Source organism: Talpa occidentalis, unplaced genomic scaffold (genome assembly GCF_014898055.3).
Source record: "Talpa occidentalis isolate TD23 unplaced genomic scaffold, MPIMG_talOcc4v2.1 talOcc4.12, whole genome shotgun sequence".
NCBI classification, from domain to species: domain Eukaryota; kingdom Metazoa; phylum Chordata; class Mammalia; order Eulipotyphla; family Talpidae; genus Talpa; species Talpa occidentalis.
Genome location: NW_023601212.1, coordinates 16,432,775 through 16,449,554, shown reverse-complemented (window position 1 = coordinate 16,449,554; position 16,780 = coordinate 16,432,775). Strand labels below are relative to the sequence as shown.

The 16,780-nt window shown below is 51.1% G+C and overlaps 1 protein-coding gene across 1 annotated transcript in view; it reads left to right on the top strand.

Moving 5' to 3' along the window:
• BUD13 (BUD13 homolog) overlaps positions 1–16,780 on the top strand; it is a 564,524-nt gene that overhangs the window by 479,098 nt on the left and 68,646 nt on the right. The window contains exon 14 of the transcript XR_008551042.1: positions 451–528. The gene's annotated coding sequence lies outside the window, so the exon portion shown is untranslated. The remainder of the gene's footprint in view (positions 1–450; positions 529–16,780) is intronic.

Sequence of the window (16,780 nt, the reverse complement as noted above, 5' to 3'; positions counted from 1 at the left end):
AGGAGCTTGATGTGGCTGGTGTTTGGAAAAAGCCAATGAGGGTGGTTTTTTATGAACTGGGTCTGGAGGTGGCCCACATCACCTCTGTTCATACCCGTTAGGCTAGGGCATGTCATGTGGCCTCCTCTAACACCAGGGAGGCTGGGAAATGTAGTCTGGCTGTGGGTCGCTGGGCCAGAGGAGAACGCAGATCTTGGTGAGCCCTGCCCCTCTCTGCCATGTCCGGAATGGACAGCTAATAATGGGGGTGTCTGTTCTCAGACCTAAGTCTTCTGATCCTAGTCCAGGCACAGCTCAGAGAGATTGCCATGCTGTCCTTTTTGTCCCCTGGGAACCCCTTTGCTGGGCTGCCTTCCTTGCCAGCCTACTTGTCGCCACCTCTAAGATACCTGTCTTAATCACCCCATAAAATCTTCACCCTGACATCTCTGTGTTTGTGCCCTCCTACAGTGCTTCCTCCTCAGGGTACCTTCATGCGGTGGTCTTCTGAGAAGCTTTCTTTGGATGGGAGCCTCATCAGGGCAAGAGGTAAGTCCTGCATAACTTGTAGCCTTGGCTGTAACAGCCTTCAGACAGTAATTTACAAATGAATAAATAATTGAAAGAGGAGAAAGACCTAGAGGAATATGCAGATGGTATCGCTTTGTGCCACCTGGGGATGACGAGGTGGCTGGTAGCCTCTTTGGGTTTATCTGCAAGGCTAAATGAAAGGACCCTGACATCAGAACCTCGCAACCCTTGGCTTGTGCTTTCTTTGCCGCCTGAGGGGCTGGGAGAACCCCGGCTTTCAGCAGGATAACCTGGCTGGTGGAAGCTGAGCACGTGTGCTTGGGGAGTATCTCAAATTGTGCTCTCCTGGCTTTTTGCCCACACTCAGCCCTTCCACACCAGGCCAAACTGTAGGCAGTGGAGAAAGTAATAGATTGGAACCAGGAGCTCAGGTTAAGTGGGCCGCTTTGTGGAGCTCATCCATAATCCTGCTGGAGCCCAGAGAACAATACGTTAATTAGAGCCGACGGTGCGGCTCCCACCAGCCATCCATCCTGCCTGCGTCTGCAGGGCCTTCCCCAAGGACCCGCCAGCCCACTCCCTTCTTTGAAAGAGATTTATTCATTATCAATGTTTGTCTGCAAGAGGGACCCAGTGCGGAGGGAGTGAGATTCCGAGAGGGACGGGATATGAAAGGGGCCCAGCCGAGCCTGCTGGCAGCAGAACAGTGTGGGGTGTTTGGGGGCAGCAGGTGGGGTGTTCCCAATTAGGACAAGGCCAGTCGCTTGGGTGGACAGGGGAAGAGGTCAGCCAAGTGAAATGAGAACTTCTGTAAACAGGTCCAACGAGTAGTCCTTGTGTTGAGCTTTCGACCTAGTATTCTTAAAGCCACAAATGATGGGGGAAAGAAGATTAAGAAGCAGAGGAAGCCCGTTTATCTAACATCTACTCCAGTGCTTGTACTTACGAAGCACTCAAAGAGTGCTTGTTGAGTGAATAGATAATTGACTTTCATGGCAGCCAGAGGGATTTCAATCAGATATCATGAGGAACTCACTGCTGATGAGCGAAGAGAAATGGGAACCAGAAAGTCTCAGAAGGGGTGCTGGGAGTTTTACTGAGGAGTTCCCATAAAGAAAGGGAGACCCATTTTATTTTTCCTGGGGCCCCTCATTTGTAGAGTATGTGGAATTCTGGAGAAAATGGGAGAAGGATCATCTCTCCTCAAGACAATGTGATAGTTTGGAAGGTGAGGCGTTGGAGGTCAGCGTGGGCAAAGGACCAGTCAATCTGTGGCGCACTGGCCAGAGCTGCACCGAGCATGAAGAGGGGTGAGCACGGGGCCGGGTCGCCACTGTAGGCGCCACTCCAGGTCCTTAATGCCCTTTTCCCAGCACGCCCAGGACTGATGAGCTCAGTCTTATAAAATGCACAGAAGGCAATACAGGCAAAGTATTATAGCAAGATTTAAGAAGAGTCCTATGAAACACAGCAATAAAACCTGGAAATAACTATCCATTTCCTACCAACAAAACATCTCATTTCCGAGTCCATAAACGCTCCCCCTCCCGATCCCCAGACCCATCTGTTTTGTAAGCATGTGTAATTATTAGCACCATAAAGTCGCTTTCTGTACCTAATGTAATTATTGGGAGCCAAAATAATATCAGGTAAAGGAAGAGGGAGGAAGCTGCTTGCTGCAAACTCAGACAATTTCTTTAAAGAGAGTGCATATGAGAAGGTAACGATTCTTTATGGTGATATTACACTTCCCATGGAGGCTTTGGGGACAGCTTTGCAAATAAGACAGAGCTGGCTCATCTCAAAGGAAAGAGCAGTTTCCTGCCATGGACAGGGGATTTAGGCCCTTTGGGGAACAGGGACGAGGAGCACAGTCCTTCCTCTGTCACAACCTTCAGATTCTCTGGAGGACCCCGGGGCACTCTCTCCCATGGGGAGACCCTCTCAAAGCCAGTTCGTTCCTTTCTTTCCTTTGTGCCTCCTCTGGAGGAACAAAGTTTACAAATCTACACTGAGACATGAGGTAGCTGGGGAGTCTACGTTCCGAGGGAAGGCAGGACCACTGCATTCTGTCCTGTTGCTGTGCCTGGGGGGGGGGCAGTGGGTGTTGTGAGGTGATATTTAGCCACCTGCTAAATGAGTGAGTACATGGAGAAGTGATGGATGGATGGAGAAGTTACAGATGACAACAAGAACGGCTATCAAAGGTGAAGGAGAGCATACTCCTTCTCGTCATATGTCTTATTTGTGACAGCGTGTGGGGCCGGATAAGGACCAATGAGGCATTACAGACAGGCTGATTTTGATTTACCTTCTAATAAGCGAAATAGCATTCTGGCCATGAGAGCTGTCCAAACAGAATGGCCTCTCTGAATGGAGGAGATTTCTCCATCACTGCCGAGTTTCAAACAGAGTCTTGGCAGTCTTTCCCCATGAATCTTCTCTAGGAGGTTGGTGTGTTAAGTAGAAAGGAGAGGTGGGAGGCAATGAGGTGAATTGATTAACAAATGAAGGATATTTATTGAGCATTTACTATGTGCCTTTACTTATATAACCTCCTTCATTCCACTCACCAAACCCAGAAGGTAGATGCTCTTGCACCTATTTTGGAAGTACAGAAAACAAGCTCAGAGATTCAGAGAATGTGCCATCCAGCTAGTAAGAGGTGGAGCTAGTATCCATGCCAGTCTGTCTGCTCCCAAGGTTGTCTGCCTTCTGCAGGGACTTGGAAATACCATCCTGAGCTCCGCATTCTTTGGTGCACTTGTTGGAACTGAACCTCACATGCCTGGTTTGTGGAAACACAGGCCGCTGCCACTGCCAGCTGAGATGTTGGTTCTGTTTCTGGACCCATCACCGAGAATGCAAAAGCCCTCTGAAGTGGGGCTGCTGTGGGGTGCGCCTATTTTCAAGGCAGTTCTCTTTGGGTTTGAATTTGTGATGAGGCTGCCTCACGCATACTCATCTGCAGATTTGTTTGTCTGCCGGGATCCAACATCAGTGAGATGGTTGATGAATTTCATTCTCAGATCTGGAAGTCCTGGGATGCGTGGACACCCTCACTTCCCCCCTGCCCCCCCCCCCCAGCCCTAGGGAACAGACTGTTCTTTCCACCATCCTTGACCACCTTCAGGGCTAACTGGAGGGGCGCTTCAGCTGGGCAGGTGCAGGTGGCTTGGGCTATGGCTGCGGCGTTTTCACCAATTTCTCACGATGGGAAAATCCCAAAGGCGCTGGTGGTGCAGTCTGGAGAAGACTGAAGAGTTGTGCTTTCCAGAGCATCTCAGCAGCCTCGGGAGGCAGCCTCACATGTGTGTTTTCCATCCCCATACCTGTCCCTTGTTCTCAGGCAAACCTCTCGATCCCACCAGATTCTTCCCTCCCTTGTGCCTCCGTGGTGGATCTTTCTTCTCTCTGCAGCTGTGTGGCCAGGGCCCCTTCCCCATGTGCATCTTGGGAGCAGCTGGAGGGCAGGACACAACTTGTCTGTTGCTTCCAGGCCACCACCTTCCCTCTCTGAAGTCTACCCTCTTGCTTTGCCCCTGCTTGCCTCCACTTCCTTCCAGTCAGCTTCCTATCAGTGTAGGCCCTACTGTGAGAAGGGCACCAGCCTGGCGGCTGGGAGGGCATCTGCTCCTGATAGGTGCCCTTGTCTTTCTCTTACCCTTCAGCAGGGCAGAAGTGCCCTTCCCATGAGCCATGGAATTAAAGCAGGAAGCTGGGTTTTGGCAACTCGCCTCCTCCCTGGCACCAGGCCTGCTCTGTCTCCATGGATTTCTCTCTCAGGGAGTCACTGTTGCCTGATTAAAAATGATTCCTCCTCGCAAACAAAGTAGGATCTTGTCTGGAGTCTACCCCTTAAATGAGATGAAAAGCTCAGACTCCAGTGGCCCAGCACACAGCTAACAGGAGCAAAGGGCTATGGGGTCTGAGAATCCATTCCCTTTCCGGCCTGGGGCACGATTCGGAGCAGAGGCTGTGTGAGGGCCTCCCGCCACAGACCTGTGTTCACCTGTCTAGTCCAGTGTAGGAGTGTGCTGGGCTGAAACTTAAACAGCAGCCGTGAATGTCTCCTGCCTCTGTAGCTGGAAGTCCCAAACGAAGGTGTTGGCCGGCTGCCTCCTGCTGCGGCCTGAGAAGGGAGGGTCTGCCGCGGGCCTCTCTCCTAGGCATGAGGAGGCCGCTTCTCCCTGGAAGTCCTCACATTCCCTTCCCTCTTTTTATAAGGAAACCAACAAAAATTTAGTTTCTTGTAGGTCTGGAAGCTAGAAAGTTCTAGATGAAAGCCTGGCAGGATTTGGCTTTGGGTGCCCAGCCTCCTTGGAGGCTGTGGTTGGCCTCCTTGGAGCTGTATCCTCACATGGTGCCGGGAGAGAGCTCTGGGGTCTCTGCCACTTCCTAGAAGGACACCCAGTCCCATCCTATCAGGGTCCCACCCTCATGACTTCACTTAACCTTAATTGCCTCCTCACAGCCCTGCCTCTGTATACAGTCACTCTGGGGGCTGGGGCTTAAACATATGATGGGGAGAGGCACAGTCTGACTGATGGCTTCATCATGCTGGGTTGGGGTCGAGGCCCACACTAATGGTTTCTCTTCAACCTGATTACCTCTGCAAAGACCCCACCACCAAGTAAGGTCACATTCTGATATTGGGGGATAGAAATCCAGCGTATGAATTGCAGGGGGTACAATTCAGCCCATAACACTCAGGCTCCCTCTGCCACTCTGGAATCCATTACAGATGACACTGATGGTGCTTCAAGTATGTTCCCTTCCTGATGCCATATACTTGGTTTTCTAGGGGAAGGGGGTGGGAATAGTTCTGTCAGCAGGATACCCCAGGTTTTACTCAGCAGGCCCACCTCTACTCACAGCAGCCACCCCATGGGGTGACTCGCCCACAGGGTCCCCAGATGACTCATCCTTAGTTTCCAGGCGAGGAGCTGCAGCATCCGGTGGCCTTTGCAGAGGTCCTCAGGAACACCCGGGCAGAGTCAGCCAGAGAGCGAGAGGGAGCACGTGTGAGGCTTGGGGCTGGGGTGTATGGGACAAGTGGGAGCCGTGGAGAAGGGTGAAAAGAGGGGCAAGTGGGAATTAGTCAGTTTCTCCTTCATCCCAGACTCACTGTCACAGTCATGGAGAAGCCTTTACCCACACTTTTCCCTACTAATAGGATTATTCCAAAAACATTTCAAGCGAGAGAAATGCTGTTTTCTTTGAAATCTTTATTTAAAGTACACACAGATCAGAATTTTCTTTTCAGATTAAGTAGCCCGTATATCTTTATCACTCTCCCAGTATTTCCTGCCAGAGGTGCAGAAGGCAGGCCTCAGGAGATCCTCAAATCTTGCTGCAATTCTGAATCATGAAACCAGGGCATGGGGTGGGATGTTGGGGCTCCTCTTGGTCCCCCTCATCTGACCACAACATTTCCATCTGCAGGCCTCTCTGTGACTGCTGCCCCCCACCCTCCTCTCTGTCCCACACCTCTCAGCATTGTGGTGCAAGGAGAATGTGGGGTTCGGAGTCATAAGAGCTCACTTTACTTACTGTGCTGTCTAAGTGGGTAGGGGGCAGTGGGGGCAGGAAGAAAAGCTTATGGAGAGGGAGGTTTCACGGGGCTCCTTTCCCTTTGCTTGGCCTGCTTGACCTCTGGGGAGAAGGGGCTATGTGATGGATGATGGAAAGGTCTTTGGGAGATGCAGGCTTCATCTCTGTCCTGGCGCAGGGGAGCTGCTAGGCTCCGCTTGCATGCAGCTGAGGTGGGGTGTACTCTGCTCCGTGGCTGGACAGCACAGGCACTGGGACATCTTTTCCAGTGTGAGGAGGAGTCTTTCTATACTAGTCAGGTTTTCTGGAGCAACAGAACCAAAAGAATATATAATGTTTTTCATTTGAATATATATATGTGTGTGTGTATATATGTGTGTGTGTGTGTGTATATATATATATGTGTGTATATATATATATATATATATATATATATATCTTCTCTGTGTGTAAAGAAATTTATTAAAAGGAATTGGTTCATGCAATTATGGAGGTTGACAAGTCCTAAATCTGCAGGGAGAGTTGGAGAGCTAGCTGTGTAGGTCCAATCTGAAGGCTGGCAGGCTTTAGACCCAAGAAATGCTGATGTTTTGCTTTGAGTTTGAAGGCAGCAAAAAGCTGATCATATGGTGTAAAAGCAGTCAGGCAGGAGAAACTTCCTGTCACTCATGGAGGGTCAGCCCTTTTGTCCTATGCAGGCCTTCAACTGATTGGGTAGGGCCCACCCACAGCAGGGAGGGCAATCTGCTACTCACTCTACTGTTCAGGTGTGAATCTCATCCAGAATCATCCTCACATACCCAGCCAGAATAATGGTTGGCAAGTTGTTTTGGCATCTAGTGGCCCAGCAAGTAAAAAAAGCCATATATATTTATATATAATATATATATATATATATATATATGTATTTATTTAAAGAAGCATCACATTCCCATTCTGTGGTTCATCTGGTCTTACATCAGGGGTGCTCAGAATGTTCTGCCCAGTCTACTGCTCCCAGGAACAGCCTGGGGACCTCACCTAGAAAATATCTCCCAACCCTATTAGGGTCACCTCTCCCCACAGTGGAGTGATACCCCCTCCTCACCCCTAGCCTCAGCTGCGCCAGAAGGAATAGCTGCCATACCTGTATCCGGTCCTCCCTCTCCCCAGCTCAATTCCCTGCTGTGGTGCCTGGTCAGAGGCATAGGAAACCCCGGCCAGGGAGGGCGGCGCTGGCTGGACTGTGTTGGTTCTACCTTAGAGAAGACGGAAGCCCCACCCCTCCGGAGCCTTCATGTTAGTCCCTCTCTGCTTCTGCATAAATCGCAGGAAGCAGCGCCTGGGCCAGTTAGGAACCACATCCTGGGGCAGGTCTTTGGAGAAAGGAAGTTAGCAGAGCTCATTTTCAAGAGCTTTTTGTTTCCCACCCCTAAGGGCCTCAGAGAGGGAGGCCAAAGGTTCTGCTTGTGTCCTAGCCTTGAAGTTACATGAAAATCTAGATCAGGAGAATCTTGTGTCTGGTTGTTATTTTTTTTTAAATTATTTTTTTTCTGTGGGACCCTCGCCGGTGGCCGGGGATCGAACTGGCGCTGCGGAGGCTGCGGGCAGCCTCACAACCCAGCGCTCAACTGCTGCGCCACCAGGGGAGGCCCATCTTATGTCTGTTTTAACCACAAGGAAACCAGTGAAAGGAGAGTCATGCCAGAGCCAGGATTTGAACCCAGCTTTGGTGTACTTCAAAACCCCCGCTTTCTAGTTACACCTGGGGATGTTCTGTGTCTCTGTGGGCGTGTCAGCTGCGTCCTTCGGGGCAGGGCTCCAGTTTAACCTAATGCCAGCGCCAGCATGCAATCCTGCCCCCAGGCCCCCGTAGCGCAGGGAGCCTTGCTGGCTTGGGCTGTGTCCCCTCCAGGAGACGGTACACCAAGAGGAAACTGCTAAGGCCTGCCTCCTCCAGCTTCAGGATGCGGGGGAAAGCCTGCTAGCCGATGGGGAGCTGCAGCCTGCACCCCTGCATTGGGGCGGCACTGCAGAAAGCGAGAGTTGCCCCAGACCACCTTGCTGCCTCCGACAGCCAATAGTCATCCCTTCCGCCCACCCCACCCCACCCTCCTGGTCTGAGTTAGCTGGCCTCGCCTCGCTGGGGACGAGGGTGTGGATGAAGCCTCCGCAAAGGGCACAGCAGAAGTAGAGCCCACTTTCCTGTTTGTCTGGGACCCTGCCAGCGTGTTCTGCAGTGACGCGTAGAAGAAAGCAAACAAGGGGATTTTCAGATGGTCTTTGTGTGCTTTCTCCTTTGTTTTCCCTCCGAGGGAGAGGCAGCCTGCGGGTCCTCAAATCAAGGCCTGGAGGAGGCAGGCACGGGAGGCTGGGGGTGGTGGCTTATGTGAGATGAGCCTAAAGCTGTGTGAAGCTGAGAGGGGAGCGGCCGATCTTGCCCTGCTCAGAGATGCCCTGGCTTTTCCAGAGAGAGCGCGAGCTGACCTTCCCAGGCCTCCAGCTTCTGTCACAGAGCACTCTTCAGCAGGAACTGTCATTCATCTGGAGGCTCTTGGGGCCTGGAGTTAGTCACCCAGAGACTCCTTGAACACCTGTGGAGGCAGGGACCTCGCTGTGGTTCCAGGGCAGCCTATTTCGTCTGTTACAGCTCTGCTGGACAGTCTTCTGTCTGCTGGTGGCTTACACGCATCATCCCCAGGTCTCCTGGGCCCTGGAATTCTTCTCCTTGCGCTGTGGCTCTGCCGTCCACCTGCTGTCCTCTGACCTGCCTGTGCATTTGGCCAGAGAGCCGTGGTGCTCCGGTGGGAATGTGGCTGTGTGACTTCCCGAGACAGCCGTTGCATCTCGTCGGCTGGACTGTGAGCTGCCTTCAGCAGGGAGCACAGCGTCTGTGCCTTTATATCCCACATAGTCACTACTAGAGGGCTGAGCATATGTTAAATGTTTAATCACTGCATGGTGGAAGGGAGGGAGGGAGGGAGGTGGGTGGGGAGCGAGGAGAGAAATTTGTGCCCCCATCTGTTTCCCTTGCTAGACAGTGGATCCCCAACCTTGGTAGGGACCCCTATCTGGGAGGTACCCTGGTTTGGAGAACAGCTCAAGTCTCTGCTCTCCAGTTCCCACCATTTTATTTCCTAGCCAAGTAACTGAGGACAAATCACATCTTTGAGCCCCAGTTTCACTCCGTTCAAGGGGAATAAAAATCACTCATCTCTGATCGGCTCATCTGATCAAAGGCCCGCATGCCCTCTGTGCCCTGGGTGTCCTTAGGCACGAGATGGTACAGTGCCAGTCTTGATTAATTTCTCCTGTGTGCTCAACACCAAGCAGTTGTTTTAGATACCATCTCAGTCTATAGCTTACTGCGGTGAACAGTTTACCAAAGGTTCAGAAAGCTTAAGTGACCTGAAAAACTAGGATTCGAACCCAGATTCCTGATGGTGTTCAAGTCCAAGTCCTGTTTCTACTCCCCCCCCATCAAAGGCAAATTAGGGGGCCTCCTTGGTGGCACAAGGGGTTAAGGCGCAACCTATGAAGTAATCCGCAGCCTCTGCAGCATGAGTTCAGTCCCCAGGCAGGGAGATACCCACATGGTGCAGCGGACCTCTCCTGACTCACCCGCTGCTCCCCTCAGCAGTGTATTTTGTCAGTCTGCCTGTTCTGTTCCCCACTCTGGCTCTGGTGAATTCTCTCACCCTCCCGCGCTTCTGACTGTACCCAGTGCTTGAATGAATGAATGAATGAATAAATAAATAAATACATAAATCTTTAAAAAAGAAAAAAAAGAAAAAGGATTTTGAGGGCCTCCCTAGTGGAGCAAGGGGTTAAGCACATCACCGTGAAGCTGTCCACAGCCTCACAGCACAAGTTCAATCCCCAGCCAGGGAGCTACCCCCATGCCACAGCAGACCTCTCCTGTCTCACCTGCTACTCCCCTCAACAGTGTATTTCAGTCAGTCTGCCTGTTCTGCTCCCCACTCTGTCTCTGGTGAATCCTCCCACCCCCCATATCTCTAGCCTGTGCCCCAGTTCTTGTATGTATAAATGTGTATATATATATATATATATATAAAAGGCACATTAGGACTAGTAAGGGGGTGGGGTGCTAGGGTCAGGCACAGTGGGGGAGACTAAATCATGTGATTTTAATTACCCTCCCTTCTAATAGGGCAAAGCAAATACTCAAGACTCACTCCTTTCCAGGGTTGTTTTTAAAAATCTTTTCCTCACCTGAATGTGTCATTTGCATCAGATTCGGGACTGCCCACCAGGCTCTTCCTCTTTTCCAAGAAACCAGGGATAATTGCGTAACAGATGCGGGTTTCCAGGAGCAGTTGGCTGGGGTATGGGGCAATCTAGATAACAGGCCAAACAAGAGGAGGTAGGGCTTTGGGGCAGAAACAGCATCACTCAGCAAACTCCATGGGCCTTTACATGTGCCAGGGGCTATGCGTGGCCCTGCGGGGTAGAGGGGCCGGGCCTCTGATCTCCGGAGCTCACCCAGTAGCGAGCAAGGCAGGACCCACAGCAGACGGAAGCTCAGATGGGCAAGGGAGGGGTTGTGTGTGGGTGTGCAAGTGTTGGGGAGAGAGGCCCTATGTGGTAGGGGAGGGGGAAGCACACCTGAGTTCCCCTTTGGAATTCTCTACCCCGGCAGGCCCCTCAGCCTGGTTCTCAGTTTAAGTCAAATAACTTTAGTCCCCAGTTGCCTCCTGCCTGCCATGTTCCAACTCAATCATTCTTTGAGATTTGAAGCTGTAGCTAAAACGCCTTTGCCCTGTAACAGGATTTTCACAGTCTCCGCAGCGGCGGCTAACGGGCCTCATCACCTGCTGTTGTAATCTGCACCGCTAAACCCAAGGCTCCGGGCAGAAAGCTTAGCTCGCCTTGCTGATTCCAGCTCACTCTTCTTGGCATCGGAGCCGCATTTTAGGAAGGGGAGCTAATCTCCCCAACTCTGCACATAGAGGCATTTCAAAGGAAATACAAATAGCAGAGGGGGCCAAAGCTCCTTTGGGAGGGGCTGGAGAACCCAGTTTCTTTAGACCTACTGGGCATCAGGAAGGGGAGCCTGGAGTCAGTGAATTGAGCCTTCTCTGTACCTTCTGAAGGGGATGGGTGAGGGAGATGATATTCTTGAAGATTCTGTTTCATGGGCGGACCAGGTGTTCGCGTGTCTGTTGAGGGAGCCGGCACTGTGATAGGGGAGGGTGGGTGTGTGTGCCCATTGCGCCGGCTGTGGGGCCCTAGGATCCTTATCTAAACTCATAAAGCATCACTTGGCATTTTTTTTCTCCTCTCGCTCCATCTTATTACTTTACTTCTGAGGACCGGTCCCGGAAAGAGTGTCTGGCACATAGTAGGAGCTCACTAAATGCTTGCTGAATGGATGAGCACTAGCACTTTGGCTCAGCTTTGTTCCAGGTGCTATGCTATGCGCTAAGCAGCAGGGAAACCCCTGTGTGAGGACCCCATCCCATCACAGAGGCAATGAGTGGTCAGGCAAACCAGAGCTAGGGAAAAGTTGTAAACTTCTTGGAGGCATTCATCCATTCATTCAAGGAATATTTACTGAGCCTAACATATGCCAGATGTTCTTTCTAGATATTGGGGATAAAACATGGAAACATAGAGACAAACATTCCTACGCCTGTTCTAGAGGAATGTACTGGAACAAAACCGGATAACCAACAGTTGATTTTAGCTTAATCTAAGAAATAACTTCCTAACAACTGAACTGCCCACCAAGGTGATGTGCCGCTATGCAAGGTAGTGAGCTCCCCGTCACTGGAAAAGTCTGAGCAAAGGCTACCTGGGCAGATTCTAGGGATACAGAAAAGGGGAGCAGCAGACCCTATGGATGTCTGCCCACATCTCCTTGCCCTTATCTCTTCGTGAACACTGGCCAACTTCCAGCTTCCTGCACCTGCATTTTTTTTGCCTGTAGCCTCAGCACCGGGAGCCATGCTGAAGTAGGATTAAACCTCATTTTCTGATGTGGAGGGGAGAGGGATGTAGGTTGCTCATAGGGATGGTGGTCGTCACTATACTGTGATGTCCAGGCAGATCCTCCTTCAAAGGAAGAATTGTCCTGCCTGCTGGGAAATGATCAGCAGATAGACTTTAGCAACTGTCCCCTTCTGAAATTGCTCCAGCTGCAGAAATCTGCGAACCCATGGGTACCCCCCTTCTGGGGCTGCCCACATCCAATGGCAGATTGATGGGCATAAGAAGACCTGTCCATCTCTGCTGGATTCAGGAGAGTTGTGAAGGGTCATTCTAAGCCCCAGAACTTCCCATGGGATTGGCCAAGGCTACTATTGGGTTGCATAAAATCTGTACTCCTCCCTCTGCCCAAGCTTACTTCTGATCCTTTTCTCCACTACTGTGGATTCACGGGCAGGCTTTATAAAATGACCTGCTGCCTGAACTGCATCTCAGAGGCTGCTCCCCAAGGAACCCACCCCATGATGGTGGGACCCCACCTCTGCCTGCTCAGTGGAGCCTCTGGGCTCGGTCTAATAAACCTGTTGCTTCCCAAATTGCCAAAGAGCGGCTCTTGGGTCATGCCAAGGTCCTCCCCTACTGGCCACTTCTGGGCTCTTTGACGAAGGGGTGTGTGTGGCTAGCTGATGGGAGTGGGGTACCTGCTTCCTGACAACCATGCCACTCCCCGAGTATGCACATACTACCAGCTATGTTGAGTGCAGATGTCCCAGGGCACTGTGCACCCAGTAAACCTAGTCAGGGACCCCCAAGAAGATGAAAGAGTCAGGGACTCCAAAGCACCTTCTTTAGATCTGAGACGCATTCCAGCAGCTGAGACTGCAACGAGAGCTCGCTTTATTAGATCCCATTATAAATGGGTGATTTGCCATCTCCGAAGATAAATGGGAAACTTAATGCAGAGGTATCCTGTCTGGGGAAACTGGAGAGTTATGGATGTTAGCTTTGTAGCTTTATGAAAGCACTTTCTTATGGAAACTGAAATGACCAAGATTAGATTGAATTAGTATGTACTGGTATGAGCTTTTTCTCCCCCTATCCATCTTGATTTTTTTTTTTAAGGGAAAAGATTTGCCTCCTGTGTGAGCATTTCATAAAAATGCAAATCCCAAGTTTCGGTTTGGTAATTAGCAGGGTTGCCTCCTGGTGCTAACGAGGCAGCTGCCCAGCTGGAAAGATCTATGGTGGGGGAGGTGGCGCCCTCTGCTGGCTTCCCTCCAGGGTGGTGTCTGCGCCGCCTCCCACACTCCCTTCTCACAGGACGCCAGGTGCATCCCTCACCTGTCCGTAGAGAGTACAGATGGATTCCTTCTAGCAAGACCTCTGTCCCAGCAGCTGGGGGCCCGACCACACCACCCCCTCTAAAGGAAAGGGTTTCCTAATCCCACACAGACCACACTCTTCATCACGGGGCTCCCCAGCCTGAGTTTTAGACACAGGTTCCAGCTGAGTGGCAAGGCTTTCTGCCAGCAAATGTTACACACCTGATAAATGGGCAGTTTTGATGCCAAGCACAGTGCCAGGCACCAGAGAAACCAAGATGCAGATGGTGAGCCTTTACTTCGAGGAAACAAATGTTATCAAGAGGAAAATGCAAACAGAGGTACCTTCCAAATCGGCACTGTCCAGTGAAACTCTGTGATGACAGACATGTTACATCTGCCCTATCCAGAGTGGTAGACACTAATGTCCTATGGTCCCCTGGAAATCACGTAAGAACAGAGGTCTAGGGAGGAATTCCAGACTTAGTTTTTCAGCTCACTGTTTTGGAACCTCAGGCCAATTGCTTCTGTGATTTGAGCCTCAGTTTCATCTTCTGTAGAATGGAGTTATCAAAACCTCTCAAGAATATTAAAATCAAGAGGCCTCGTGTTCATCTGGTCCGATCTCCTCATTCATGGAGGAGGGACAAGTGGGGGTGCAGGGGAGGAGCAGAATCAGACCCTTAACATCAAGTCAAGTCTCTGGCTTTTGGGCCATAGTAGGCTGCCTTTGGGGGTGTTGTGGTGTTTGAATATAAGAAAAGCAAGCAAGGTCTTTGGACAGCCAAAACCACAAGACCCGAGCCTTCTGGAACCTGGTGGAACCACTTCTAGGAGCCAAAGAGGTGTCTGTTTAGGACCAGGTGTTGAGGTCTGGCCCCTGCAGCTTAGAGCACTAACATGGAAGACCTTCTCTGTGGTCTCACTCGCTACTCCAGGCCTGGAGGACACCCCACAATGTCTGTCCCAAGCATCAGCATGATAAGGGGATCCTAAGAGTCAGGCTGTGTATGACACCAGTAAATGGGACTCCTGGTTATTTGGGGGGGGTGAGGGTGGGAGAGCTTCAGAACACTTTCTCATGGGTGAGGGTGTCCTGCTGAGGACCCCTAGTGGACAGTGAATGGTGGGTGTCCTGGCTCAACTTCTGTAGCTGCCTTTGAACCAGGAACTCTACAGAGATAGAGGGGCATCCCAAAATTAAACCTAACTGGAGGACTCCTCATAAAGCATTTGGCCTCCAGAGGGATCTTGGTGCAGAAATAGAATTTGAAGAAGGGCATTGAGTACTGGGTTGGGAGATGCGGGGACGGCCCAGAGCAGTTAGTCGCAGGTAGAGTCATTTAAAATCTAAAATACAGATTAAACAGTTCCCTTTTTTTTTTTTAAATAATAAATTTTATTTTTATATTCCCCATACAATTTCAACCCCCCCATTTTGACCCCAATCCCTTCCCTCCCTAAACAGTTCCCTTTTTACAACAATTGCATTGTGTCTATCCCAGGTCCTAGGGTGCTATCTGCATGAGGTGCTGAGCTGGGTCAAATCGAAGGACACAGGCTACCTCCATTCTCCAGCCAGGACGGAATGGAGGCCTGCGGGTGTCTCTGCCTGCAGGGACCTCCTCCTGGAGCTCCAGGGACTGTGTCAAGGCCTCCCAGCCCCAGGCCTGACTCCATTTCAGGTTCCTATCTGGAAGCCTGTTTGCACTGATGGGAGCTGCTTGTTTTAAAGTGGAAGTCTTTTTTAAACCCCTTGCCTGTTGGTTCCTTACTTTGGCTCTGGGGAAGGGAAGATCTTGCCTCAGGTGAGACATGAAACAGACTTTTGTTTCCTCTGGGCCGAGGCAGGAGGAGCAGAACCGGAAGAACCTTAGGGATGATGCCAACCATCTTCTTCCCCATCCCCATTTGACAGAGGAGAAAAGTTAGGTCCCTAGGCCAGACGTGACTTGCCCAAGGTCACACAGCTAGTTTCTCACTGGGTTGGAATTAAAATCCAACTCATTTGACAATCATTTTTTAATAAATTCCTTGCATATGCCAAGAACTCTGTCAACCAAGGGAACAACAGAGAACAAGAAGATGGTCTATAGTCGAGAGCTTGCCTTGGCGTGGAGAAGAATGACTGTATAGCCGTAGACTTTTACAGGTGTTACAAGGGAAAGTAACATGGTGATATGAAAGAGAAAAAGAGAGTGGGGATTACTCTCTAGACTGGGTGGCCAGAGAAGTCTCACCTGAAGAAGCAATATAGAAACTTTGTTCCGCAGCTTGAATGGCATGGGACTGGGGCAAGAGAGTGTTCCAGGCAGGGGCAACAGCCTGCAAAAAAGCCCTGAAGTAGGCAAGGATGTTGTACCCAAAAAAACAAACATTGGCAACCAAAAGTCAGTGTGTTCAGGCAGGGAGTTGGAGAGAAGGTGGCGGAGATGGTGGGCAGAGCAAGATGCTGCAGCAGGCCTTCCTAAGCCAAGTTAAAGACCTTAGATTTTACTCCTACTTCCATTCTGCATTTGGAATGTGACAACCATGTTGAGGAGGCACAGGGAAATCCAGAGGCCGGCCGTGGCATCTGGAAAGGCAGGGACCGAGCGGTGATAAGTAGAGGGCTCTGATGGCCTTAGAGGGACATGTGGTAGGGCTGCCATTAGAGCTAAACTTGGGGGGAGGGAGTGCCCAAGCGGCACCAAGCAAAGAAGCCCTGGGGAGGGGCCCTGAGGCTGGCATAAGAGATGGTCATGGAGCAACTGAGAATGTGGTGTGACCAGGCGTTTCTAAGCTTGGAGCCACTGGGGTAATGGTCTGGCCTGCCAGGGCCTTAGCAGTTTCTGATGGAAAAGGCCAGATGTGGCCCTGAGGCTGTGCCAAGTGAATCTGTGCTTAAGCTGCGTGTCTGTGATCCACTACTCTCTGTGTTGCTGGTGCCCCCAAGAGTCCTGGCCGGTGACTGGGGCAGCGCAGCGTGTGTATAGCAGTGCCTCCCAGGTGGGACATGGCTGCAGAAAGTGCACATGGATGAGAAGGCAGGGCCAAGAGCAAAGATTGCTTCCATGATGCAACAGGAGGGATGGTCGATGAGAATGGGGTGGGGGGCTCCCTTCAGGTTGACAAACAGGGTCTACATGCTTCCTAGGGTCGGGGGGCTCTCTCTTCTGGCTCAGGCTATGGTGGTCTGAGGTCTTAGGGTCAACCTGCTTCTTCTTCCAAGTGAGTGTGATGGGTCCAGCCCTAGAGACAACCTCCCTCCCGCCACCAGGCACCCCGGCACCCAGGTTTTGCTCAGTGGTGAGGACACTGCACAAACTCCAGACTTTCATCCAAGGTGGCATAACAAGTTGGTTAATATCACACCCCTCGCAGGCCGTCCTGGTGCTGTCTTCCAGCTACCAGCGCTGAGTGAGATAAGGCATGTGAGGCACTTTGCACAGATACTGTAGCTGCTCCATCTAGTTACTCTGATCCTC